The following is a 26,979-nucleotide window of genomic DNA, read 5'->3' on the forward strand; positions in this document are numbered from 1 at the left end:
TCCCACATGATAAGATTACATACAGCAGCTCAACAGACCATATCCCACATGATAAGATTACATACAGCAGCTCAGCAGACAGTATCCCACATGATAAGATTACATACAGCAGCTCAGCAGACCATATCCCACATGATAAGATTACATACAGCAGCTCAGCAGACCATACCCCACATGATAAGATTACATACAGCAGCTCAGCAGACAGTATCCCACATGATAAGATTACATACAGCAGCTCATCAGACCATATCCCACATGATAAGATTACATACAGCAGCTCAGCAGACAGTATCACACATGATAAGATTACATACAGCAGCTCAGCAGACCATATCCCACATGATAAGATTACATACAACAGCTCAGCAGACCATATCCCACATGATAAGATTACATACAGCAGCTCATCAGACCATATCCCACATGATAAGATTACATACAGCAGCTCATCAGACCATATCCCACATGATAAGATTACATACAGCAGCTTAGCAGACCATATCCCACATGATAAGATTACATACAGCAGCTCAGCAGACCATATCCCACATGATAAGATTACATACAGCAGCTCAGCAGACCATACCCCACATGATAAGATTACATACCGCAGCTCCGCAGACCATATCCCACATGATAAGATTACATACAACAGCTCAGCAGACCATATCCCACATGATAAGATTACATACCGCAGCTCAGCAGACCATATCCCACATGATAAGATTACATACAGCAGCTCTGCAGACCATATCCCACATGATAAGATTACATACAGCAGCTCAGCAGACCATATCCCACATGATAAGATTACATACAACAGCTCAGCAGACCATATCCCACATGATAAGATTACATACAGCAGCTCAGCAGACCATATCCCACATGATAAGATTACATACAGCAGCTCAGCAGACCATATCCCACATGATAAGATTACATACAGCAGCTCAGCAGACAGTATCCCACATGATAAGATTACATACCGCAGCTCAGCAGACCATATCCCACATGATAAGATTACATACAGCAGCTCAGCAGACCATACCCCACATGATAAGATTACATACAGCAGCTCAGCAGACAGTATCCCACATGATAAGATTACATACAGCAGCTCAGCAGACCATATCCCACATGATAAGATTACATACAGCAGCTCAGCAGACCATATCCCACATGATAAGATTACATACAGCAGCTCAGCAGACCATATCCCACATGATAAGATTACATACAGGAGCTCAGCAGACCATATCCCACATGATAAGATTACATACAGGAGCTCAGCAGACCATATCCCACATGATAAGATTACATACAACAGCTCAGCAGACCATATCCCACATGATAAGATTACATACAGGAGCTCAGCAGACCATATCCCACATGATAAGATTACATACAGCAGCTCAGCAGACCATACCCCACATGATAAGATTACATACAACAGCTCAGCAGACCATATCCCACATGATAAGATTACATACAGCAGCTTAGCAGACCATATCCCACATGATAAGATTACATACAGCAGCTCAGCAGACAGTATCCCACATGATAAGATTACATACAGCAGCTTAGCAGACCATATCCCACATGATAAGATTACATACAGCAGCTCAGCAGACCATATCCCACATGATAAGATTACATACAGCAGCTCAGCAGACCATATCCCACATGATAAGATTACATACAGCAGCTCAGCAGACCATACCCCACATGATAAGATTACATACAGCAGCTCAGCAGACAGTATCCCACATGATAAGATTACATACAGCAGCTCAGCAGACCATACCCCACATGATAAGATTACATACAGCAGCTCAGCAGACAGTATCCCACATGATAAGATTACATACAGCAGCTCAACAGACCATATCCCACATGATAAGATTACATACAGCAGCTCAGCAGACAGTATCCCACATGATAAGATTACATACAGCAGCTCAGCAGACCATATCCCACATGATAAGATTACATACAGCAGCTCAGCAGACCATACCCCACATGATAAGATTACATACAGCAGCTCAGCAGACAGTATCCCACATGATAAGATTACATACAGCAGCTCATCAGACCATATCCCACATGATAAGATTACATACAGCAGCTCAGCAGACAGTATCACACATGATAAGATTACATACAGCAGCTCAGCAGACCATATCCCACATGATAAGATTACATACAACAGCTCAGCAGACCATATCCCACATGATAAGATTACATACAGCAGCTCAGCAGACCATATCCCACATGATAAGATTAAATACAGCAGCTCAGCAGACCATATCCCACATGATAAGATTACATACCGCAGCTCCGCAGACCATATCCCACATGATAAGATTACATACAGCAGCTCATCAGACCATATCCCACATGATAAGATTACATACAGCAGCTCATCAGACCATATCCCACATGATAAGATTACATACAGCAGCTCATCAGACCATATCCCACATGATAAGATTACATACAGCAGCTTAGCAGACCATATCCCACATGATAAGATTACATACAGCAGCTCAGCAGACCATATCCCACATGATAAGATTACATACAGCAGCTCAGCAGACCATATCCCACATGATAAGATTACATACAGCAGCTCAGCAGACCATATCCCACATGATAAGATTACATACAGCAGCTCAGCAGACAGTATCACACATGATAAGATTACATACAGCAGCTCATCAGACCATATCCCACATGATAAGATTACATACAGCAGCTCAGCAGACCATATCCCACATGATAAGATTACATACAGCAGCTCAGCAGACCATATCCCACATGATAAGATTACATACAGCAGCTCAGCAGACCATATCCCACATGATAAGATTACATACAGCAGCTCAGCAGACCATATCCCACATGATAAGATTACATACAGCAGCTCAGCAGACCATATCCCACATGATAAGATTACATACAGCAGCTCAGCAGACCATATCCCACATGATAAGATTACATACCGCAGCTCCGCAGACAGTATCACACATCACACATTTAGATACAGCAGTTACACACACACATATATAATATATATATACTTGCAGGGGGTGGGGGGTGTCTGGCGAGGGTTAGATGGGTGAAATGGGAATGGAGGCCACATGTTGTATTTTATAAAGTTTACTTCTATGATGAGATTTTCCCTGGATCTCTCTGATGAATAATGTATCTGCGATGAAATGTTTCCTCGGACGATGGGAGCGGTGGTCATAAATCCGTCAGTTTTGGCCTGAGAGTGGATGTGAAGGTTCCGGTTGCTCTATCACACAGGATTATTCATAATTCTCCATCATGGACTGACAGCTCCTGTGAACAGCAAATGAGAGTAATCATCATCTGCTACATTACCCAGCAAGATCCATAGACAACTACCCCTAACATCACCATCAATCTCATCAGCATCGCCAACTCAGGAGAAGAAGCCTGCGACAGATAGATTAGATATGAGATAGATAGATAGACATGAGACAGATAGATAGATAGATTGATATGAGATAGATATGTAGATAGATAGATATTAGATAGATAGATATGAGATAGATAGATAGGTATGTAGATAGATTGATATGAGATAGATATGTAGATAGATAGATAGATATTAGATAGATAGATAGATATGAGATAGATAGATAGATAGATAGAAAGATATGAGATAGATATGTAGATAGATATTAGATAGATAGATATGAGATAAATATGAGATAGATGGATATGAGATAGATAGATAGATATGAGATGGATATGAAATAGATAGATAGATATTAGATAGACAGATAGATATGTATATAGATAGATAGATAGATATTAGATAGTCAGATAGATATGTAGATAGATATTAGATAGATATGAGATAAATATGAGATAGATATGTAAATAGATATTAGATAGATAGATAGATAGATAGATAGATATGAGATATAGATAGATAGATATGAGATGGATAGATATGAGATAGATAGATATGAGATGGATATGAGATAGATAGATATGAGATAGATAGATAGATATGAGATAGATAGATATGAGATAGATAGGTATGAGATAGATAGATAGATAGATAGATATGAGATGGATATGAGATAGATAGATATGAGATAGATAGATATGAGATGGATATGAGATAGATAGATATGAGATAGATAGATAGATAGATATTAGATAGATAGATAGATATGAGATGGATAGATATGAGATAGATAGATAGATAGATATGAGATGGATATGAGATAGATAGATAGATAGATAGATAGATAGATATTAGATAGATAGATATGAGATGGATAGATATGAGATAGATAGATAGATAGATATGAGATGGATCTGAGATAGATAGATAGATAGATATGAGATAGATAGATAGATATGAGATAGATATCAGATAGATATGAGATAGATAGATAGATATGAGATGGATATGAGATAGATAGATAGATAGATATGAGATAGATAGATAGATATGAGATAGATAGATAGATATGAGATAGATAGGAGATAGATAGATAGATATGAGATAGATATGAGATGGATATGAGATAGATATGAGATGGATATGAGATAGATAGATATGAGATAGATAGATAGATAGATAGATAGATATGAGATAGATAGGTATGAGATAGATAGATAGATATGAGATGGATATGAGATAGATAGATATGAGATAGATAGATAGATATGAGATAGATATGAGATAGATAGATAGATAGATAGATGAATTGTGGGTTCATGGACTATACGTAGCTAATATAAGGTTTAATATATATAAGACCTTTTTAAGTGGGATTTTTTAGTGAGGATTTCAATATACGTTCCAGCCCTCGCTTCACAGCTGGAGTCACCGTTCCTTCTGATTTTATTGTATAAAACTGCTGAATATTTTAGTAAGTGAGGAAATCGCGGCACTGAGGGAAAACCATAAGAACTACAAACAGGTACAAAATGTGATGTTCCGGAACATTACAGACGGCGGACTCTTCCTGAAAGAAAATCAATGTATATGAGTATTTCTTTATAAACTTTATAATCCAGGGAGCTAAACAGCCCAGACTGCAGTGTGATATGTTTTACCTGCACTGATACATTGTTACATGTTGTTTGTTGCATTTTCTTTAATCTGTGGAATATATTATGCAAACTAAAGGGGATTCCAGGGGGGACAAAGTTCTCCATGGCTGCTGGTGTTGTACAAATAATAAACAATCTATGTACTCAGGCTTCCTCCTTGTTTCCAGCGAATCAGTGGCCGTGTACCACCTCAGTCTGTGATTGGCTGAGAGGACCAAGCAGTGGGAGCACTGGCGCAGGGGGGGGGGGGGGGGGGGGGGGGTTGGGTGGACTGGTGCCAGAAAGTTAAACAGATTTGTAAATTACTTCTACTTAAAAATCTTAATCCTTCTAGTACTTATCAGCTTCTATTTGCTCCACAGGAAGTTATTTTCTTTTTGAATGTCCTTTTCTGTCTTACCACAGTGCTCTCTGCTGACACCTCTGTTCATTTTAGGAACCGTCTGGAGCAGGAGAGGTTTGCTATGGGGATTTGCTCCTGCTCTGGACAGTTCCTAAAATGAACAGAGATGTCAGCAGAGAGCACTGTGGTCAGACGGAAAGGAAATTCAAAAAGAAAAAAAACTTTCTGTGGAGCATACAGCAGCTCATAAGTACTAGAAGGAATAATATTTTTAATAGTAATTTACAAATCTGTTTAACTTTCTGGCACCAGTTGATTTAAAAGAAAATGTTTTCCAGGGGAGTACCCCTTTAATACAACACCCCAGCTATGGAAAATCCCTCCAATCCTAGACAACCCCTTGAGGGTGTATTTTCACGTACAGCATATTTAATGCGCAAGATTTGAAGCTGCAGATTTTATGCTGCCGAGTTTAAAGTGTACCTGCCGTCAACAAAATCTTTTTGTATAATGTAGAAGATACCATTATATGTATATAATAACCTCACTTCCTGTATTTGGACTCCTCATAGAAACACACAGACAATAGCTGCAGGAACAGCACACAAAAATATACACAATTGTTAACCAAAGGATATTACAAATATACATATAATGGTATTATCTACATTATATATAAAGTTTTTGTTGACAACAGGTACACTTTAATGTAAACAAAAAGGCTGAAAAGCATCAAATCTACAGCTTCAAATATGCGCTGATACTGTATGTGCAAATACATCCAGAGGCGTAGATTGTAGCTTCTGGGCCCCAATGCAAAATCTGCAACAGGGCCCCATATGCCAATTATAATACTGGTCTCTTATGGGGAAGATGTGCTAGGGCCCCGGTACGACTGCTACCTCTGTAACTGTGCCCCTGAATACACCCTCAAAGGGGTACTCCGGTGAAAACCTTTTTTCTTTTAAATCAAATGGTGGCAGAAAGTTAAACATATTTGTAAATTACTTCTATTAAAAAATCTTAATCCTTCCAGTACTTATTAGCTGCTGAATGCTACAGAGGAAATTCCTTTCTATTTGGAACCACTGTTGACATCACAAGCACAGTCTCTGCTGACGTCTCTGTCCATTTTAGCAACCATACATAGCAGATGTATGCTAAGGGCAGCATGGTGGCTCAGTGGTTAGCACTGCTGCCTTGCAGTGCTGGGGACTTAGGTTCAAATCAACACTAAGGACAACAATAAATAAAGTGTTATCATTATTATAATAACGTCAGCAGAGAGAACTGTGTTTGTGATGTCATCAGAGAGCATTCCAAAAAGAAAAGAATTTCCTCTGTAGGATTCAGCAGCTAATAAGTACAGGAAGGATTAAGATTTTTTAATAGAAGTAATTTACAAATATGTTTAACTTTCTGCCACCAGTTGATTTAAAAAGAAAAAAGGTTTTCACCGGAGTACCCCTTTAAGAGTATGTTCACATTGGGTAATTTGAGCTTGAGTTGAGATTCCATCTGTCGGCGGCCACCGAAATCCTTCAGCGGTAAGACGGCTGCAAGCACTGCATAGCCGTCAATGGTGGCACAGCTTTTACTGTGCAGCGGGCAGCACAGGTGCTAGTGATGAACCTCCCATTAACTTCAATGGGAACTGAAAAGAAGTGTCATATAAGTTCTTTTCAGCATGTTTCTGCTGCTCCCATCAAAGTCAACAGGAGTCCCATTGCTGGCAGTCCCATCCCAGCATGTTCGTACAGCTGTTGGCTGTCGGGGCCTACTGGGAGTTGCAGTTTTGTGACATCTGAAGTTCCACAGTTATTAGAAAGTTGCTGATTTTTTTCCTTATACAGTCATTTAACAGTCCCAGGTCTAGAATAATGGTGGCCAAGCTGAACTGATATTGGTAACCTGTCTAAGGAAAACCTTCTCCAGCTTTATTATAATACTTGATCAACCCTTTAAGAGTCTATAAGATGAAACGTATGGGCTGGTATTTATGTAAATGTTGCTGAGCTGCAATACCAGGCATGACCATGGACGTAAGTTGCGCTGTTTTTAGAGTATTAACCCCTTAAGGACCCAGAGTTTTTCCGTTTTGCCTTTTCATTTTTTCCTCATCACCTTCTAAAAATCATAACGCTTTCAATTTTGCACATAAAATTCCATATGCTGGCTTATTTTTTGCGCCACCAATTCTACTCTGCAGAAACATTAGTCATTTTACCCAAAAATCCACGGCGAAACGGAAAAAAAAATTAATTGTGCGACAAAATTGAAGAAAAAGTTTCATTTTGTAACTTTTGGGGGCTTCCATTTCTACGCAGTGCATTTTTCGGTAATAACACCTTATCTTTATTCTGTAGGTCCATATGGTTAAAATGATACCCTACTTATATAGGTTTGATTTTGTCGGACTTCTGGAAAAAATCATAACTACATGCAGGAAAATTTATATGTTAAAAATTCTCATCTTATGACCTCTATAACTTTTTTATTTTTCCATGTACGGGCCGGTATGAGGGCTCATTTTTTGCGCCGTGTTCTGAAGTTTTTATCGGTACCATTTTTGTATCAATCAGACTTTTTGATCACTTTTTATTCATTTTTTCATGATATAAAAAGTTACCAAAAATACTATTTTGGACTTTGGATTTTTTTGCACATACGCCATTGACCGTGTGGTTTAATCAATTATATATTTTTATAGTTTGGACATTTCCGCATGCGCCGATACCACATATGTTTATTTTTATTAAAAAAAATTTTTTTATGGGAAAAGGGGGGGTGATTCAAACTTTTATTATTAGGGAACTTTGTTAACTTTTTTTTTTTCCTTTGTTAACTTTTTTTTTTTCACTTTTTTTCACTCCCATAGGGACCTATAGCACTGCACACACTGATCTTTTACCCTGATCCCTGCAAAGCCAATTGCTTTGCATGGATCAGCGAGATAGGGGCTTGATTGCTCAAGCCCGTAGCTCAGGCTTGGAGCAATCAAATGCCGATCGGCAAGGTAAGGGGGTCTCCGCTCATGTCGTAGCTGATCGGGACATCGCAATTTTATCGCGATGTCCCGATCAGCCCGACTGAGCTGCCGGGAAGCATTTACTTTCATTTTTAGACGCGACGATCAACTTCGATCGCCGCGTCTAAAGGGTTAATAGCGCGTGGCCGGCACAACAATTGGTACCGGACGCTATTAGCCCAGGGTCCTGGCTATCGTTAGCAGCCGGGACAGACCCGGTGTGATGTGGTGTCACCCCGTGACCCCGTTTTAAACACCGGGACCGGGCGAGGGCCGTACAGGTACGCCTTTCGTCCTGAAGGAGTTAAAGGGGTACTTCGATGGAAAACACATTTTTTTAATCAATTGGTGCCAGAAAGTTAAACAGATTTGTAAATTACTTCTATTAAAAAAAACCTTAATCCTTCCAGTACATTTCAGCTGCTGTATGCTCCAAAGGGAGTTGTGTAGTTCTTTTCAGTCTGGCCACAGTGCTCTCTGCTGACACCTCTGTCCATGTCAGGAAATAGGATTGCTATGGGAATTTGCTCCTGCTCTGCACAGTTCCTGACATGAAGAGAGCAGTGTGGTTAGACTGGAAAGATCTACACAACTTTCTGTGGTGCATAAAGCAGCTGATAAGTACTGGAAGGCTTAAGATTTTTTTTATAGAAGTCATTTACAAATCTGTTTAACTTTCAGGCACCAGTTGATTTAAAAAAAAAAAAAAAATTTCCACTGGAGTACCCCTTTAACAGACTATCCAACCATTATAATCCCATTAGGAAAGATTTATCAAAACCTGTCAAGAGGAAAAGTTTCCCAGTTGCCCATAGCAACCAATCAGATCGCTTCTTTCATTTTTAACAAGGCCTCTGTAAAATGAAAGAAGCAATCTTATTGGTTGCTATGGGCAACTGGGCAACTTTTCCTTTGCACAGGTTTTGATAAATCTCCCCCATTGTAATTTTTGTGTCAAAACTGATGGCTGTGCTGTATTGTGGACCAAAAAAACCATTGGACACAGCAATAATCAATCCAATAATTTACTTGTCACCCTCTTTTCTTATATGTGTAATGTCCCAGTACGGGATGGTGCTGTACTGTACTTCTGTCCTGTCAGGCGTGTCCTTGGGGCTCTCCTTCAGCAAATCATATAGTATTTACAGGTTATATGTAGTTATGTATCATAAGTGCAATATACCTTTAAATCTGTACCACATGATTGTGTTGTTACCCAGAGAACCCCAGTGACCAGGTGACCTCCCAAGTCATCTCAATTGTCTGTCACCATCTCAAGTCATATAGTTACCGTGGCCTGCATTATGGTCTGTCAAGTCACTGCAAGTCCAAGCAAGCCTTTTTCTTTGTTCTCCCAGCATGCACCAGTGGTCAAGTGGTGGAGGGGTGTATATGTCCATTAATAATGCACTGCATATGAGAGCATTTCCTTGTACTGGGTGACCACCTGCAGATCTCAGTATAGGAGACATACTGCGGAGTGACCCAAAGAATAAAAGAACATGTGCATAAAATATAAAGCAAGGACTAGAGCGCAAGTTCATCCTGAGATTCCTGGTTCATCAATATATTAATTCACCTCTCTCTGGAAGCAAAACCACTGTTTAATCACACAAAATGGGTAAAAGATATCTGGCACCCTAAGGGTGCGTTCCCACAGGGCGTATACGCAGCGTATTTCACGCTGCGCAAAATTTACGGCAGCAGCGGGAAATACCCTGCGTATTCCTTGCTCACTATACACACAGCGCTTTTCGGTGGCAACCCTATGTGTGTAGTGAGTTTTAGAGGCGGAGCCGCGTGTCACAGTCACGCCGGCACACAGCCCCGCCTCCAAAACTCACTGCACACATAGGGCTGCCGCCGGTGAGGCACATTAAAGGGGTACTCCAGTGGAAAACTTTTTTTTATTTTTTTATTTTTTATTATGGTGCCAGAAAGGTAAACAGATTTGTAAATTACTTCTATTAAAAAAAATCTTAAACCTTTCAGTACTTATTAGCTGCTGAATACTACAGAGGAAATGTTTTTGGTTTTTTTTGGAACACAGAGCTCTCTGCTGAATCACGAGCTCAGTGCTCTCTGCTGACATCTCTGTCCATTTTAAGAACTGTCCAGAGAAGGAGAAAATCCCCAGAGCAAACATATGCTGCTCTGGACAGTTCCTAAAATGGACAGGGATGTCAGCAGAGAGCACTGTGGTCATAATATCAGCAGACAGCTCTGTGTTCCAAAAAGAAAAGAATTTCCTATGTAGTATTCAGCAGCTAATAAGTACTTTACAAGTAATTTACAAATCTGTTTAACTTTTCGGCACCAGTTGATTTAAAAAAATAAAATTAAAATAAAAAGTTTCCCACCTGAGTACCCCTTTAAGTATATATTCATAGAAAATCACCAATTAGGCTCAAGATGTAGAAAAATATGATTTTACTCCTAGAAAAAAAAGTGCTAGGATAGGGGAAAAGGGGTACAGATGAATAACTCCACTAGAGACCCTACCTATCTAGGGAGGGAACTCCTAAATCTAAGGGTATATTCACACTATGTAATTACGGCAGGAATTCCGTGAGCGGAATGCCGCGAAACGGAATTACGTGCTGTGAACATAAACATCAGTGTGAATGGGTCTTCCGCGAGACCCGTTCACACTGCGGAATTTCAGCGGCGGACAATTCCGCCGTTGAAATGGTTCCGCGCAAAGAAAGAACATGTTAATTATTTGCGCGGAAGTCCGCGAACACTGCATAGCCGTCAATGGTGACGGCGCAGTGCCGCGTGGCCCTACCGCCATAGTATTGCGGCGGCCGCCGCCAGAATGGAATCTCCACTCGCGGAATTCTGCGAGAGGAGATTCTGTTCATTATACGTAGCTAGGGTTAGGGAACAAAAATGGCAATGCATACATATACACACACATAAATATATATATATATATATATATATATATATATATATATATATATACATAAAATCAGTTAGTGGACCTCTCTTGCCGACACATTTCGCCTATAGATTATCAGGGAGTGAGAGGAGACCACATATGGGTACAGGGGAAAATGATAATACAAAGATATTAAAAAACATAAGAAGTAACAACTATTTATGTTCTGCAATATTTTTGTATTATCATTGTCCTCTGTACCCATTTGTGGTATTGTCATTTTTGTTCCCTAACCCTATCCACACTTAGAATTAGGAGTTCCCTCCCTAGATAGGTAGGGTCTCTAGTGGAGGTATTCACCTGTACCCCTTTTCCCCTATCCTAGCACTTTTTTATATATCACATTTTCTTTGAGTAAAATCATATATTTCTACATTTTAAGCCTAATTGGTGATTTTATATGAATATAGAAAAACCAAAGAAGTATCTTCCAACCAGTGTGCCTCCATCTGTTGCAAAACTACAACTCCCAGCATGCCCAGACAGCAAAAGGCTGTCTGGGCATGCTGGGAGTTGTAGTTTTGCAACAGTTGGAGGCACAATGGTTGAAAAACAACCACTGATCCAGAGCCTTTTGACTAAAGAATAGAATTTTAAAAGTGCAGTGTAGACTGACACAAACCAAATACATTGTAACAAATCCTCAGCTGTGGCATTAGCGCCAATCTACCAAACATCTTCCTGGCTTGAAAACCGCCACAACAAAAACTCTCTGGGGGAGATTTATCAAAATCTGTCCGTAGGAAAAGTTGCTCAGTTGCCTATAGCAACCAATCAGCTTGCTTCTTTCATTTTTTCTGCAAAGTGAAAGAAGCAATCTGATTGGTTGCTATGGGCAACTTTTCCTTTACAAAGGTTTTGATAAATCTCCCCCTCTAGGTTTCTTCAGCGACTGTAAGGCTATGTTCTCATGGCGTGATTTTGGCCGAAAATTTTCAGGTAACGCTAGGACCCCTTGGAACTTCGCCATCTCCATAGAAGGCAATGCATTTCTGGGCAGATTCTGCCAAAAGAATTGACATTGTCAATTCATTCTCCAAGGGCAGAATTTGCCGTTAAAGGGGTATTCCAGGAAAAAACTTTTTTTTTTTTTTTTTTTATATCAACTGGGTCCAGAATGTTAAACATCTTTGTAAATTACTTCTATTAAAAAAATCTTAATCCTTTCAATAATGATCAGCTGCTGAAGTTGAGTTGTTGTTTGCTGTCTGGCAACACTGCTCTCTGCTGACACCTCTGCTTGTCTCGGGAACTGTACAGAGTAGAAGAGGTTTGCTATGGGGATTTGCTTCTAAACTGGGTGGTTCCCGAGACACGTGTCATCAGAGAGCACTTAGACAGAAAAGAACAACTCAACTTCAGAAGCTCATAAGTACTGAAAGGATTAAGATTATTTAATAGAAGTAATTTACAAATCTGTTTAACTTTCTGGAGCCAGTTGAGATATATATATATATATATATATATATATATATATATATATATATATAAAAGTTTTTTCCTGGATAACCCCTTTAAATCCCTTTGAAAACAACAGGACTCTGCTGCAACAGAATTTTCGAGCTAAACATTTGCACAGGATTACGCTTTGAAATTCTGTTGTGGGAACATAAGGGATAAGGTTGTCAGTAAATATTTCTATTCACTATCAGCAAGCAGAGATCTTGAAACACAGCTGTTTATTAGAAAAATGTCAATATGATGATATCGGAAAATGTAGCCTTTGCCTTCATATATTGCATTGCAGGGGTTGTAATACTACAACTCCCAGCATGCTCGGACAGTAGGAACTCATCATCCTTATCACCAGATTTATTGAACAGGAAAAAGTTGACATTTTTTCTGCATCAAATCCAGATGATGAAGGGACATACAATCCATACAGGACATTAATAAGTGGCGTGATAAAGTCGCCATCGCCCGTCCACAGGTAATTCTATGGTTAATGGCCCAGGAATAGTCCTTTTAATTAAACGGCGCCGTTCCCGGGAGAGGAGCGGCAGTGACGGCCATGTATCTCATTACCATATTCTTCATTAAGACCCTACAGACCATTAACTCATTAATAATAGCGAAGCTTCAGGTCTGTGGCGGGGGATGGGCCGACCTTCGGTAAGAGCTACTTGACTTGTGCACAAAGTTCAGACTAAAGATGAAGGAAGACTGATACGGAAAGTGTAATCGGAGCATAATGCAACAATGTGTCTACTCGTCCGTCATGGGTCAGAAGTCTTCTAAAAATTCAGGACAGAATATAAGAACCTGCCAAAGGCTGTCCGGGCATGCTGTGAGTTGTAGTTTTGCAACAGCTGGAGATACTCTGGTTGGGAAACACTGCTGTAGGGTGAGATGTGAGCGGCTAAATGAAGCTGTCCAAGATCAAGAGAACAGTGCCACACCTGTCCACATGTTGTGTGTGGTATTGCAGTTGGGCCCAATTCCCTTCAGTGGAGATTTGGTGCAGTACAAGACATAACCTGTGGGTAGGTGTGGCGCTGTTTTGGAAAAAAAGGGAGTCATATTTTTCCATTCCTACAGGACCATATCAACTAATGGTCACATGTTTTTGTACAAGTTTTTAGCCACTGGATGCCCAGGATCAAGAAAACAGTGCCACACGTACCCAGTATGTGGTATTGCTGGTATTGCAGCTAGGCCCTTTAATGGAACTAAGGTGCAGTACCAGATTCAACCTATGGACACATGTGGCATTGTTGTTTGAAAAAAACAATCCCCTGAAAACAACCCAGTTAGAAGCTTAGGTTTTTGGCCTCTGAATGTAAACAAGAAAAATTCTCCATTCACTGACAGCAAGCCCATGGCATACGTCTGGATAAGAAATGTGTAGTAATCCTATGATGTTTTCATATGGGACTAACTATTTTGTAGTGGCCGCCCTCAGCTTTAAAACCATAGAAAATTTGCTCAGCTGGCTTATAAGTATGAAACAGACAGATGTGCGTCCTTTTATGAGGCGAATTTCTGTTCAGCTGTCGTCTCTTTAAGGGCCTTAACAGTCGATGAATCAGCACATTAGTGGGTCACCATGTGGTGGGGTCACTATATTAGAGGACTAGAGCATTGTGTGTGCCTGCAGATTAATGAGATGACACCCTGGTTATTATTTAATTAAACGCATACAGCAAGTGTTTAAATTTGGTCAAAAATCCCCTAAATCTCAGACTGATGCTGAGGTGTCCCAGTGCAGAACATATTTGTCCACCTGCCCTGTGAGGTGGAAGTTACTTTCTGGTGTCTGCTCTGGCCGACAGCTCCAGGTTATCTTATTATGATTTATTCTGATGTATTATCATTTATTCAATGTATGTATGGTATTTTATTGTTGTGAAAGAGTTAACTTTACCTGTGTAGAAAGATGCATGGGGAATCACATGAACACATTGGCCAATCAGGGTGTCCTGCCCTTCTCCACCCAGGTTTGTCTAGACAGGGAGGACTTAGTCAGAAATAGCCTGGAAAGGACAGTGAGTGTAGGTCCTGCCAAGACCTCTGCTGTGTGACCTGTACCTCACCATATGGGGACAGGCCCAAAAGACCCAGTTGCAATGATTTCTGTTTCTGTTGAGCGACTTCACTAGGATCCCACTGACTAGGTCACCAGTCCAATCAAGTCTAAAGCTTTGGGGAGAACAGAAGTCTCACAGGCCCCATAGCCAAACCACGGATAAAGATAAGAGTAAAGATCCTCCGGCCACTCCTGTCCACCCTAGCAGTAAGCACCCACATTGGATTCCACTCCAAGTAGCGAAAGGCAGCGATAGTCAGCTCCCAAGTCAAGTCTCAGTCAGTCCAGTCTAGTCACATCACGGCTAGCTCAGTCAAGTCTGTCCAAGTCAAGCTCAGTTGAAAAGGACTTCAAGTCCCAGAGCGCCATTGACTCTATAGGACGTATGCATACGTCCCAGCACCCGACACGTTCGCGCGCTGGGACGTATGCATAAGTCCTAGCGATCTCCTGCACTGCTGCGGACAGCACAGGAGATCGGCTGCGGGACCCGGCTGTCAATCACAGCCAGAGTCCTATCTCAGCTGGCGGGGGCCACGATTGCGCCGGTCCTGGCAGTATTAACCCCATAGATGCCGTGATCAATCCTGATGGTGTTGACAGGGGGACGCGCTCCCCCTGTTCACCAACGGCAGCGCCACAATACGATCGCTGGTCGTTGATAGTTACTATGGCAGCAGGAGATCAGATCCTGACTTTCTGTCTACCTGCTACAGAAGCCTGTGAGATCCAGCCATAGGCTGGATCGCACAGGCTGTACTGGGTGCAGCTGATCGGGTCCTACTGTGCTGCAGTACAATTGTTTTGCAGCATAGTATAACCTGTAAAAAATAAAACAAAAAGTTCTTCAATAAAAGTATGAGGTGTAAAATAAATAAATAAATAAATAAATAAAATAAAAAATGCCCCTTTCCCAATAAAAGCCCTGTATTATCACAAAAAAAGATCAAAAACACAAATAATATACATAATAGGTATGACCACATCCTTAATGACGTGTACTTTAAAACTGTAATGTAAATTATCCCGCACGGTGAACGCCGTAAAAAAAAAAAATTAAATAAAAGAGCAAAATTCGCCAATTTTGGTACAAATAGCGGAATAAAAAGATTAAAAGGTAGCACGTATCTCAAAAATGATACCAATAAAAAGTACAGCTCATCCCGCAAAAAATAAACCCTTAGTCAATGGCGCCAGACAAAAAATAAAGAAGTTACGGCTGTTGGAAAATGAATGGCAGAAAAATAATTTTGACATAGAAAGCTATATAAAATGGGAATCTGCAACTGCATTAGGGGTTGAGAATTTCCTGCCATTTGAAACCACGTTTTTCTCTTGTTCAAATCTTATACTTGGAGGTGTACAAACTCCAAATTTAATGCGCCTTAATCACTATTATAGGCAGCATTTAGGTGCACCTGTGAGACCGGCAACATATCAGCCTACTTGGGTGGGGCTCATAGCCTGTCTCCCTTCTCCCATTGTATGTGTGCTCAGCCACACTGGAGGTTACTGGGAGCAGGCTGTGAGTCGGACCTAATGCTGCTGTAATTTCCCACTGGCCCCTGGTATTGCCGCTGTAATTGCCCACTGGCCCCTGGTACGGCACAGGTAGGTTAATGTAGGGTCCCGTGCCACTTGCAAAATCTTGGCATTGGTGTGCGGGATCAGTTATGTCCTTCATATAAAGATATACTGGCTAATGTGTCAATTTTAACATCATTTTGAGTGTTAGTCATATGTTACTGTCTACATCTACCACAGTAGTGCACCTAAATTTGAGAAAATGGGTATCGCCATAATCATACTGACCCACAGAATAAATATAACATCACTTTTACCGCACAGTGTACACCATAAAAAAAAAAAAAAAAAAAACAACACCAGAAATATTCCAGTTTTTCATAATATTTGGGAGTTTTTCACAAAAAATGCTGCATGTGTCAACAAAAATGCACCACTTATATAAAGTACAATATGTCAACGAAAAAAAAAATATCAGAATCGCTCCGCTCAGAAAAAGCGTTCTAAAGTTATTACCATTTAAAGAGAAATGTCAAATAAAAAAATATAAAAAAGAGCCTGGTCATTAACGACTTAGGGACCCAGGGCATACAGGTACGCCCTGATACTTAAGGACCCAGGGCGTACCTGTACACCCATGGGAAATTCTGTCCCCGCCGCGTGCCGGGGCGGGGACTGGGCCAGGCTGCCTGCTGAAATCATTCAGCAGGCACCCGTGCAAACCCCTGCGGGGGTCCTGAGACCGACCCTCCATGTCAGCAATTGCAGATTGGCGATTCCGGGCTGATCGGGTCTCTGCTGACCCGATTGCCGGGAAAATAGGGAAGGAGTGAGGTGGCAGGGGTGCCCAGACAGTCCAGGCATGCTGAGAGTTGCCGTTCTGTAACATCTGGCCCTTCAGATGTTGCAGAACTACAACTCCCAGCATGCCTGGGCAGTCTCGGCATGCTGGGAGGTGTATTTTTGCAACATTTGGAAGGACACAGTTTGGAGACCACTATACAGTGGTGTCCAAACTGTAGCCTTCCAGATGTCGCAAAACTTCAACTCCAAGCATGCTGAGACTGTCCAGGCATGCTAAGAGTTGTATTTTGGCAACATGTGGCCCTTCAGATGTTGCCAAACTACAACTCCCAGCATGCCTGGATAGTCTGGGCAGGCTTGGAGTTGAAGTTTTGCAACATCTGGAGGGCTACAGTTTGGACACCACTACACAGTGGTCTCCAAACTGTTCTCCAGTTGTTGCATAACAACAACTCCCAACATGCCCTTCGGCTGTCTTGGCATGCTGGAAGTTGTAGTATTGCAACAACTGGAGGCACACATGGTTGGGAAACATTGTCTGTTTCCTAACTCAGTGTTTCAAAACCTGTGTGCCTCAAGCTGTTCCAAAACTTTAACTCCCAGCATGCACTGACAGACCATGCATACTGGGAGTTGTAGTTTTGTAACAGCTGGAGGCACACGAGTTGGGAAACACTGGGTTAAGTAACAATCTCTGTGTTTTGCAACCACTGTGCCTCTAGCTGTTGCATAACTACAACCCCCAGCATGCACAGACAGCCAAAGTGAATGCCGGAAGTGTAGTAGTATGCCTCCAGCTGTTGCATAACTACAAGTCCCAGCATGCCCTTCGGCTGTCACTGCATGCTGAGAGTTGTAGTCGGAGGCACACTGGTTGCAAAACACTATGAGTTTGTTACCTAACTCACTGTTTCGCAACCAGTGTGCCTCCAGCTGTTGCAAACTGCAAATCCCAGCATGCACTGATAAATCGTGCATGCTGGAAGTTGTAGTTTTGCAACAGCTGGTGGCACACTGGTTGCGAAACACTGAGTTAAGTAACAAACTCTCAGTGTTTTGCAACCAGTGTGCCTCCAGCTGTTGCATAACTACAACCCCCAGCATGCACAGACAGCCAAAGGGCATGTTGGGAGTTGTAGTTTTACAACAGCTGAAGGTTTGCCCCCCCCCCCCCCCCCCCATGTGAATGTACAGGGTACATTCACACGGGAGGGTTTACAGTGAGTTTCTCGCTGCAAGTTTGAGATGCAGAACATTTTCCACTGCAGCTCAAACTCCCAGTGGGAAACTCGCTGTGAACCCCCACCTGTGTGAATGTACCCTAAAAACACTACACTAACACATAATAAAGGATAAAACACTACATATACCCCTACACATCCCCCCCCCCCCAATAAAAATTAAAAATGTCTCTTACAGCAGTGTTTCCAAAACGGAGCCTCCAGCTGTTGCAAAACAAAAACTCCCAGTATTGCCGGACAGCCATTGACTGTCCAGGCTGGCTGGGAGTTTTACAACAGCTGGAGGCACCCTGTTTGTGAAACACTGCCGTAGGGTCATTTTTAATTTGGAGGCAAGTGTAATTCTTGCATCCGGGTCCATTCGATGCATTTCCCTAATTTAGGCCTCAAATGCGCATGGCGCTCTCTCACTTCGGAGCCCTGTCGTATTTCAAGGCAACAGTTTAGGGCCACATATGGGGTATTTCTGTACTCGGGAGAATTTGCCTAACAAATTTTGGAGGGTTTTTTCTCCTTTCACCCCTTATGAAAAGGTAAAATTGGGGTCTACTCCAGCATGTTATTGTAAAAAAAAATAAATGTTTACACTAACATGCTGGTGTTGCCCCATACTTTTCATTTTCACAAGAGGTAAAAGGAAAATACCCCATATGTGGACGTAAAACAAGGCACAGGAGTGAGTGCACCATGTACATTTGAGGTGATTTGCATAGAGGTTGTTGATCGTTACAGCGGGTCTTACATAAAGGTGAAAAAAACAAAAAAAACACCAACATGTGACCTCATTTTAGAAACTACACCCTTCCCGGAACGTAACAAGAGGTATAGTGAGCTTTAACACCCCACAGGTGTTTAAATAATTTTTGTTAAAGTTGGATGTGAAAATATTTTTTTTTTATTTTTTTCACTAAAATGATGGTGTTATCCCAAATTTTTCATTTTCACAAGGGGTAATAGGAAAAAAGCCCCACATAATTTTTAATATGTGTGGAAATAAAGTGCTCTGCTGGCGCACTACAATGCTCAGAAGAGAAGGAGCGCCATTGGGCTTTTGGAGAGAGAATGTGTCTGGAATTGAAGGCCATGTGCGTTTACAAAGCCCCCATGGTGCCAGAACAGTGTCCCCCATCCCAACATGTGACCCCATTTTGGAAACTACATCCCCTAACGTAATGTAATAAGGGGTGCAGTGAGCATTTACACCCCACAGGTGTCTGACAGATTTTTGTAACAGTAGTCTGTGAAAGTGAAAAATGTAATTTTTCATTTGCACAGCCCACAGTTCCAAAGATCTGTCAAACACCTATGGGGTGTAAATGCTCACTGCACCCCTTATTACATTACGTGAGGGGTGTAGTTTCCAAAGTGGGGTCACATGTGGGGGTCCACTGTTCTGCCACCATATGGGGGGGGGCTTTGTAAACGCACAAGGCCCCCGACTTCCATTCCAAAAAATCTTCTCTCCAAAAGCTCAATGGTGCTCTTTCTTTTCTGAGCATTGTAGTGCGCCAGCAGAGCACTTTACATCCACAAATGGGGTATCTAGATATTCAGGAGAAAAAGCCTCCCAAAACCCCATTTCGTCTGAGCATGCAAATACCCCATATGTGGATGTAAAGTGCTCTGCGGGCGAACTACAATGCTCAGAAGAGAAGGAGTCACATTTGGCTTTTGGAAACCACTTTTTGCTGAAATGGTTTTTGGGGGGCATGTCACATTTAGGAAGCCCCCTATGCTCTCAGTACAGCAAAAAAAAAAAGCCCCACATGGCATACCATTTGGGAAACAACACCCCTCAAGGAATGTAACAAGGGGTATAGTGAGCCTTTACCGCTAATTTTCCGCTAAAGTAGGACGTGAAAATGAAAAATTGGATTTTTTTCACTAAAATGCTGGTGTTACCCCAAATTTTTCATTTTCTCAAGGGGTAATAGGAGAAAAAGCCTCCCAAAACTTTTAACCCCATTTCTTCTATTACCCCTTGTGAAAATGAAAAATTTGGGGTAACACCAGCATTTTAGTGAAAAAAAATCAAATTTTTCATTTTCACATCCAACTTTAGCAGGAATTTGTCAAACACCTGTGGGGTGTAAAGGCTCACTGTACCCCTTGTTACATTCCATGAGGGATGTTGTTTCCCAAATAGTATGCCCTGTGGTTATTTTTTTTGCTGTACTGGCACCATAGGCGCTTCCTAAATGTGACATGCCCCCCAAAAACCATTTCAGCACCTCGCTCTCCAAAATCCCATTGTCGCTCCTTCCCTTCTGAGCCCTCTACTGCGCACGCCAAAAACTTTACACACACATATGAGGTATTTCCTTACTCAAGAGAAATTGGGTTACAAATTTTTGGGGGATTTCTCTCCTTTTACCCCTTGTAAAAATTCAAAAACTGGGTCTACAAGAACATGCGAGTGTAAAAAAATTAAGATTTTGAATTTTCCCCTTCACTTTGCTGCTATTCCTGTGAAACACCTAAAGGGTTAACAAACTTTCTGAATGTCATTTTGAATACTTTGCGGGGTGCAGTTTTTATAATGGGGTCGTTTATGGGGTATTTCTAATATGAAGTCCCTTCAAATCCACTTCAAACCGGAACTGGTCCCTGAAAAATTCCTTTTTTTTTAATTTTGTGAAAAATTGGAAAATTGCTGCTGAACTTTGAAACCCTCTGATGTCTTCCAAAAGTAAAAACTTGTCAACTTTATGATACCAACATAAAGTAACATATTGTATATGTGAATCAATATATAATTTATTTGATATGTCTATTTTCCTTTCAAGCAGAGAGCTTCAAAGTTAGAAAAATGCCACATTTTCAAATTTTTCATGACATTTTTGAATTTTTTACCAATAAATGATGAAAGTATCAGGGAAAATTTACCACTATGTTCAAATAGAATATGTCACGAAAAAACAATCTTGGAATGAAATTCATGAGTAAAAGCATCTCAGAGTTAATGCTTAAAGTGACAGTGGTCAGATGTGCAAAAAATGGTCGGGTCCATAAGGTGAAAATGGGCTGGGTCCTTAAGGGGTTGAGGTAAAAAATGGGTCCGTCCTTAAGGGGTTAAAGCAACTGCGGTTCCCTTCGGGATCCTTCAGCCATATTACACTACAATTGACCTGTACTGTCTGTACCATCTTGCTGCAATTCCTGAAATAAAGTTTACAAGTGGTTTCCCTAACCTTGCATTTGAGGTATTCTTTACCCGGCGCTTGGCACCGGCAACCACTTATCCTTGGAGTGGGGTGGGTTAACACTATTGGCATCACGAACATCACATCACCTTTGTTACATCACCCATAAGTCTACAATACACGCCAATGACCCCAGCTCACCACACTGCAGTTTACGTTTTCCCTTCGACGCTTAGTTGGTTTTTGTGCAATTTTTAATTTCCCACTTGAAGGCTATACCAAAAGGGCAATAGCAATAGTTGGCCAGCCACAACTATAGTGAGACTAGAGTGGCTTTTCTGCCCTATGTCTAAGATCTATTGTAGCAGGGGTATAGCTATAAGTTGCCCCCAGGTCCTAGTGGGACAAAATTCTCCTCTTAGACACCAGAATTATGAATTGCACATAGTAGGTGGAAGCATTGGGAGAACAGGTTTAGTAGTATTGACATTGCTCACACAAGTTGTTACTGTCAAAGGTTCCAATGTTCCTTAGAGGTATAAAGCTGCCTCCACAGGGACTTCATCCAACAATCAAAAGCTGGAGATGCAGATTTGCCTCCTGTAGAGGTGACCCAGTCATATTTTTGGAACCTATTGGTAGTTTGAAAACAAATTACTCCTTCACGACTACCCACAAATCTTAGATTGGAATTGCGACCCTCCTGCTTGCAACCCTTAATAAATGCAGCTTAATAATGCTCCCTGGCCTTGGGCTTGGCCGTACTAATGCTCTTTATATATGCAATGGGAACTTTTTGCAGGATTTGATAAATTTTCTTGTGATGGTAAAGGCTTTTGTTTGAAGTCATGCTTCATAGATCCTCTGGGGGTATGGCTCAAATCTGCCCCCCCATCCCCCATTTGAGCCGTATCAATGCTAATGAAGTCACCTATGATGAACAGAGAAGGCAGGGTACGATGTCTGTGTAACACTCACATTTCAGTAGACTGGAACACTGATGATAGTGGATCCGCTGGACCTGTGTGGTAGATGACTCAGACCGTACCAGGGAGCGGAGTCTAAGGTGCAGATGGTTTTCACCAGAGCCCGCTACAAAGCGGGACGGACTTGCTGCGGCAGGCGGCACCTAGGTCGCTACCCCTGGCACGGCTCGACCACACAGGCGGCTGAGGAGATTCAAGGCACAGGTGGGATATGGCAACTCGTGGTCAGGATAGCTGAAGGTCAGGGCTGGCGGCACAGTAGTGTAGTCAGGAATGTAGCAAGTGGTCAGTAGGCAGGCGGCAAAGGAGCAAGGTCAGGTCATGGAGCAAAGGGTATGATACACTGCAAGGCAACTCTCAGGAATGCTTTCTCTCAGGCACTAGGGCAACAAAGATCTGGCAGAGAAGTGTGGGAGGAGGAGGACTTTATCAATGAGCCACAGGTGTTACTTCACTAATGGGCGCACTGGCCCTTTAAATCTTAAAGCTCTGGCGCGCGTGCGCCCTAGGGGACGGGGACACATGCGCCAGAGAGGCAGAGGTGGGGGCAGGAGAAGCACCAGGTGAGTGACGGGCTGGGATTTGCATGCGGGCGTATTCCACGATGCAAATCCCAGCCCCGCCGACAGCAGCAGGTAACAGGACCATGCGGTCACGGCCAGCGTGTGCGGCCGGAGTGCATAACGTAACAGTCTGTAAAAATATGGTGATTAAGGCATTCCTCTATCTTTAAAAAAGAGGTTCTGCAGCAGCTGAGGCATGTATTCAAAAGGAATATACCCCTACTGAAAAATTTGAAATAATTTTAGAAGTCATCTCAGGGCCCTGTAATCTCTTCCTTTGTAAGAAGGCTTATGTAAAATGTTCCTGAAATGAAAGCTCCTCATGGGCGTGAAAAAAGAGAAGGAGGTGCCTGAGAGCAGAACGTAAGCACTTTAAGATGTTGTTGGAAAAGATAACAGAATCTCATGAGGTCTCATTAATGTTTAGTGCCTCAGCACCCCCAATTTATGGCAATAACTGGTTGTCCCAAGAGTTAGGGCCCATATGTGATTTAACCCTATTTAACACTTTATTAGAAATTTACCTTAATCCAGACCTTTGTTATTCTGTTTTTTTTTTGTTTTTTTTTGTTATTGTTTTCTTTTTTCTACTTTATTTTTAAGGACACCTAGGAATTGGAATCTAGAAAATACCATAACCGCGACATAAAACTTGTCACACTATATTAATCTCCCTGATCACACACTGTAAATTCCTGCAGTCACTGAATTGCACTAATCTCAAAGGTTAAGAGCGGTCTGCAGGAATAAAAACACCCCTGCCCCTCCCCCCGATATCTTTTTGCAAATATCTTAAGTGGATATTAATCTCTGGACGAGGATTGAATACATTAACCTTCAAGGTAAATGAATCATTTAAGAAAGCAACGACTCACAGGAGCCAACAACCCTCCGCTGGTCTCCATACAGATTCACTGCGGTATACACTATCCCCCTCCCCCTATATGTCAGGATGGATGATCAGCCCCATATATTGTCTGGGATGGTGAATGCACATTTTATTTGTTGGCATAAATTGTATCTGAGCTTAGCGGGGGGAGGAGGGAATGAGTGAAGAGCCGAGAACTAAATATTTGTCATCTATCTGAGCTGCCGGTGGAGGGGAGCGATGAGTCCCGGTGCAAACATTACAGCCTTAAAAGCTCATAAATCCTGACTCTTTTCTTGTCAGGTCTAGTCGTCAGTCAGCACCTGACTCTCAAGTTGCCCATACACACTGGATGAATGGCGGCCTAACCCAGCAAGGTGCCAGGAGGGGCCAACCATATAATGTATATGGGGGTGCCCTGATTCTTCCCCCATAGGCTATTTTGGCAGGAGCGGCCAACCATACTGTATATGGAGGTATCCTGATTCTCCTTTTAGGGAACATCCATATGCACAGGATCTGCTGCAGATTTCAATGTAACTACCGTATTTTTCGCCGTATAAGACGCACTTTTTCTTCCCCAAAACTGGGGGGGAAAAGTTGGTGCGTCTTATACTACAAATACACATTAAAACCGGCGGTCCCTGCGGCTATCAACGGCCGGGACCCGCGGCTAATACAGGACATCACCGATCGCGGTGATGCCCTGTTTTAACCCTTCAGATGCGGCGATCAAAGCTGACTGCCGCGTCTGAAGTGAAAGTGACACTAACCCGGCTGCTCAGTCGGGCTGTTCGGGACTGCCGCGGTGAAATCGTGTCGTCCCGAACATCTTACAGGACGCCAGGAGGGACCTTACCTGCCTCCTCGGTGTCTGCTCCGTGCCGGGATCCCCTGCATGGACGGCGCTCTCCTTCGTCGTCATCACATCGTCACGCACGCCGTCCCGTCATCCAATAGGAGCAGCGTGCGTAGCGACGTGATGGCGGCAATGGAGAGCGAGGATACCGTGCAGCAGAGACGTTCAGGAGCGACGGGGACACCCCAGGGACGTGGCGACAGCGATGGAGGGCGATATTCAGGGCAGCGGTGACGAGCGGTGGAGGATCCGGAGCGCGGGGACACGTGAGTACTACCTCCTATACCAGTGGTCTTCAACCTGCGGACCTCCAGATGTTGCAAAACTACAACTCCCAGCAGGCATGCTGGGAGTTGTAGTTTTGCAACATCTGAAGGTCTGCAGGTTGAAGAGCACTGTCCTATACTTTACATTTTATTTGGTTCAGAATCTTTATTTTCTAGATTTTTATGCTTTAAAATTGGGTGCGCCTTATATGCCGGAGCGTCTTATATGGCGAAAAAAAAGGTAAATGAGTAAACACTGCATCAAATCTGCAGCAGATCCTGTATGTGTGAAACTACCCTAACTATTGCAGGATAAGATACCATATACTTCTATAAGAGATAATAACTGGTTGGGGGGTACTGTGCCTCTTGACACATCTCAGCCACTACAGAACCTCTTGTTTTGTTGAGGAAAGTCAAGATTCATGTCAATCACTGATTCTCAAGGAGGTTATGCAGACAACCTGGGGGGTCCTCTTCAAAAAAGAGGCATTGTTTCTTATACTTAAAATAAATGGAAGATAGGGAGCATCTTGATTGGACAAAGAGGTGATCAATATGAGGCTCCACCTTAATCTTCATAAAACAGGTTCCAAAGCACCTAAGATTTGTATTAAATACTGTGTGTGTGTATATATATATATATATATATATATATACACACACAGTGGTCCCTCAACATACGATGGTAATCCGTTCCAAACGGACCATCGTTTGTTGAAACCATCGCATGTTGAGGGATCCGTGCAATGTAAAGTATAGGACAGTGGTCTACAACCTGCGGACCTCCAGATGTTGCAAAATTACAACACCCAGCATGTAGTTTTGACCACTGTTAGAGGAAGTTGTACTCACCTGTCCCTGCCGCTCCGGACCATCACCACTGCCCGGGATGTCGCCGTCCATCGCTGTTACCGCGTCCCTGAGGTGTCCCCGACGCTCCGGCAAGGCCTCTGCTTCCTTGGCATCCGCGCTCTCCATCGCCACCATCACGTCGCTACGCACGCCGCTCCTATTGGATGACGGTATATAGATATATATATATATATATATATACACAGCAACAGGAGAATACAGCTGAGTACCTGAGTATACTAGCTGAGTACCTGGCGTTGCCCGGTTTTTCATTCCTAATCCTTGTTGGGGAGGAAAATAAAGAAAGGAGGAAGCTTTTGACTTCATATCCCGACCTCCTATCCCGTCATCCTATTCCTTCCTCCTATCTCGACCTCCTTTCCCCGACCTCCTATGTCGCCCTCCTATCTCGACCTCCTATCCCGTCCTCCTTTCCCGTCCTCCTTTCCCATCCTCCTTTCCCATCCTCCTTTCCCATCCTCATATCACGACCTCCTATCCCGTCCTCCTATCTCGACCTCCTATCCCGGTCCTCCTATCCTGGTCCTCCTATCCTGGTCCTCCTATCCCGGTCCTCCTATCCCGGTCCTCCTATCCCGGTCCTCCTATCCCGGTCCACCTATACCGGTCCTCCTATCCCGTCCTCCTATCCCAACCTCCTATCCCGTCCTCCTAACTCGACCTCCTATCCCGACCATCCCGTCCTCCTATCTTGACCTCCTATCCCGACCTCCTATCCCGACCTCCTAACTCGACCTCCTAACTCAACCTCCTATCCCGACCATCCCGTCCTCCTATCTTGACCTCTCATCCCGTCCTCATATTCTGACCTGTAATATGTGACCAGGTATTGAAATATCTCCAGCCGTACAGAAATTATGTGAGAACATACATTTCCCATTGATTTGCATGGGACTTTAAAC

General features: G+C 42.4%; 1 long non-coding RNA gene across 1 annotated transcript in view; it reads right to left on the reverse strand.

Moving 5' to 3' along the window:
- Nucleotides 1-3,118: 3,118 nt before the first annotated feature.
- LOC130296252 (uncharacterized) overlaps nt 3,119-26,979 on the reverse strand; it is a 36,453-nt gene continuing 12,592 nt past the window's right edge. The window contains exon 3 of the long non-coding RNA XR_008849167.1: nt 3,119-3,348. This is a non-coding gene — a long non-coding RNA (uncharacterized LOC130296252). The remainder of the gene's footprint in view (nt 3,349-26,979) is intronic.

This window comes from Hyla sarda, chromosome 12 (assembly GCF_029499605.1).
Source record: "Hyla sarda isolate aHylSar1 chromosome 12, aHylSar1.hap1, whole genome shotgun sequence".
NCBI lineage: Eukaryota > Metazoa > Chordata > Amphibia > Anura > Hylidae > Hyla > Hyla sarda.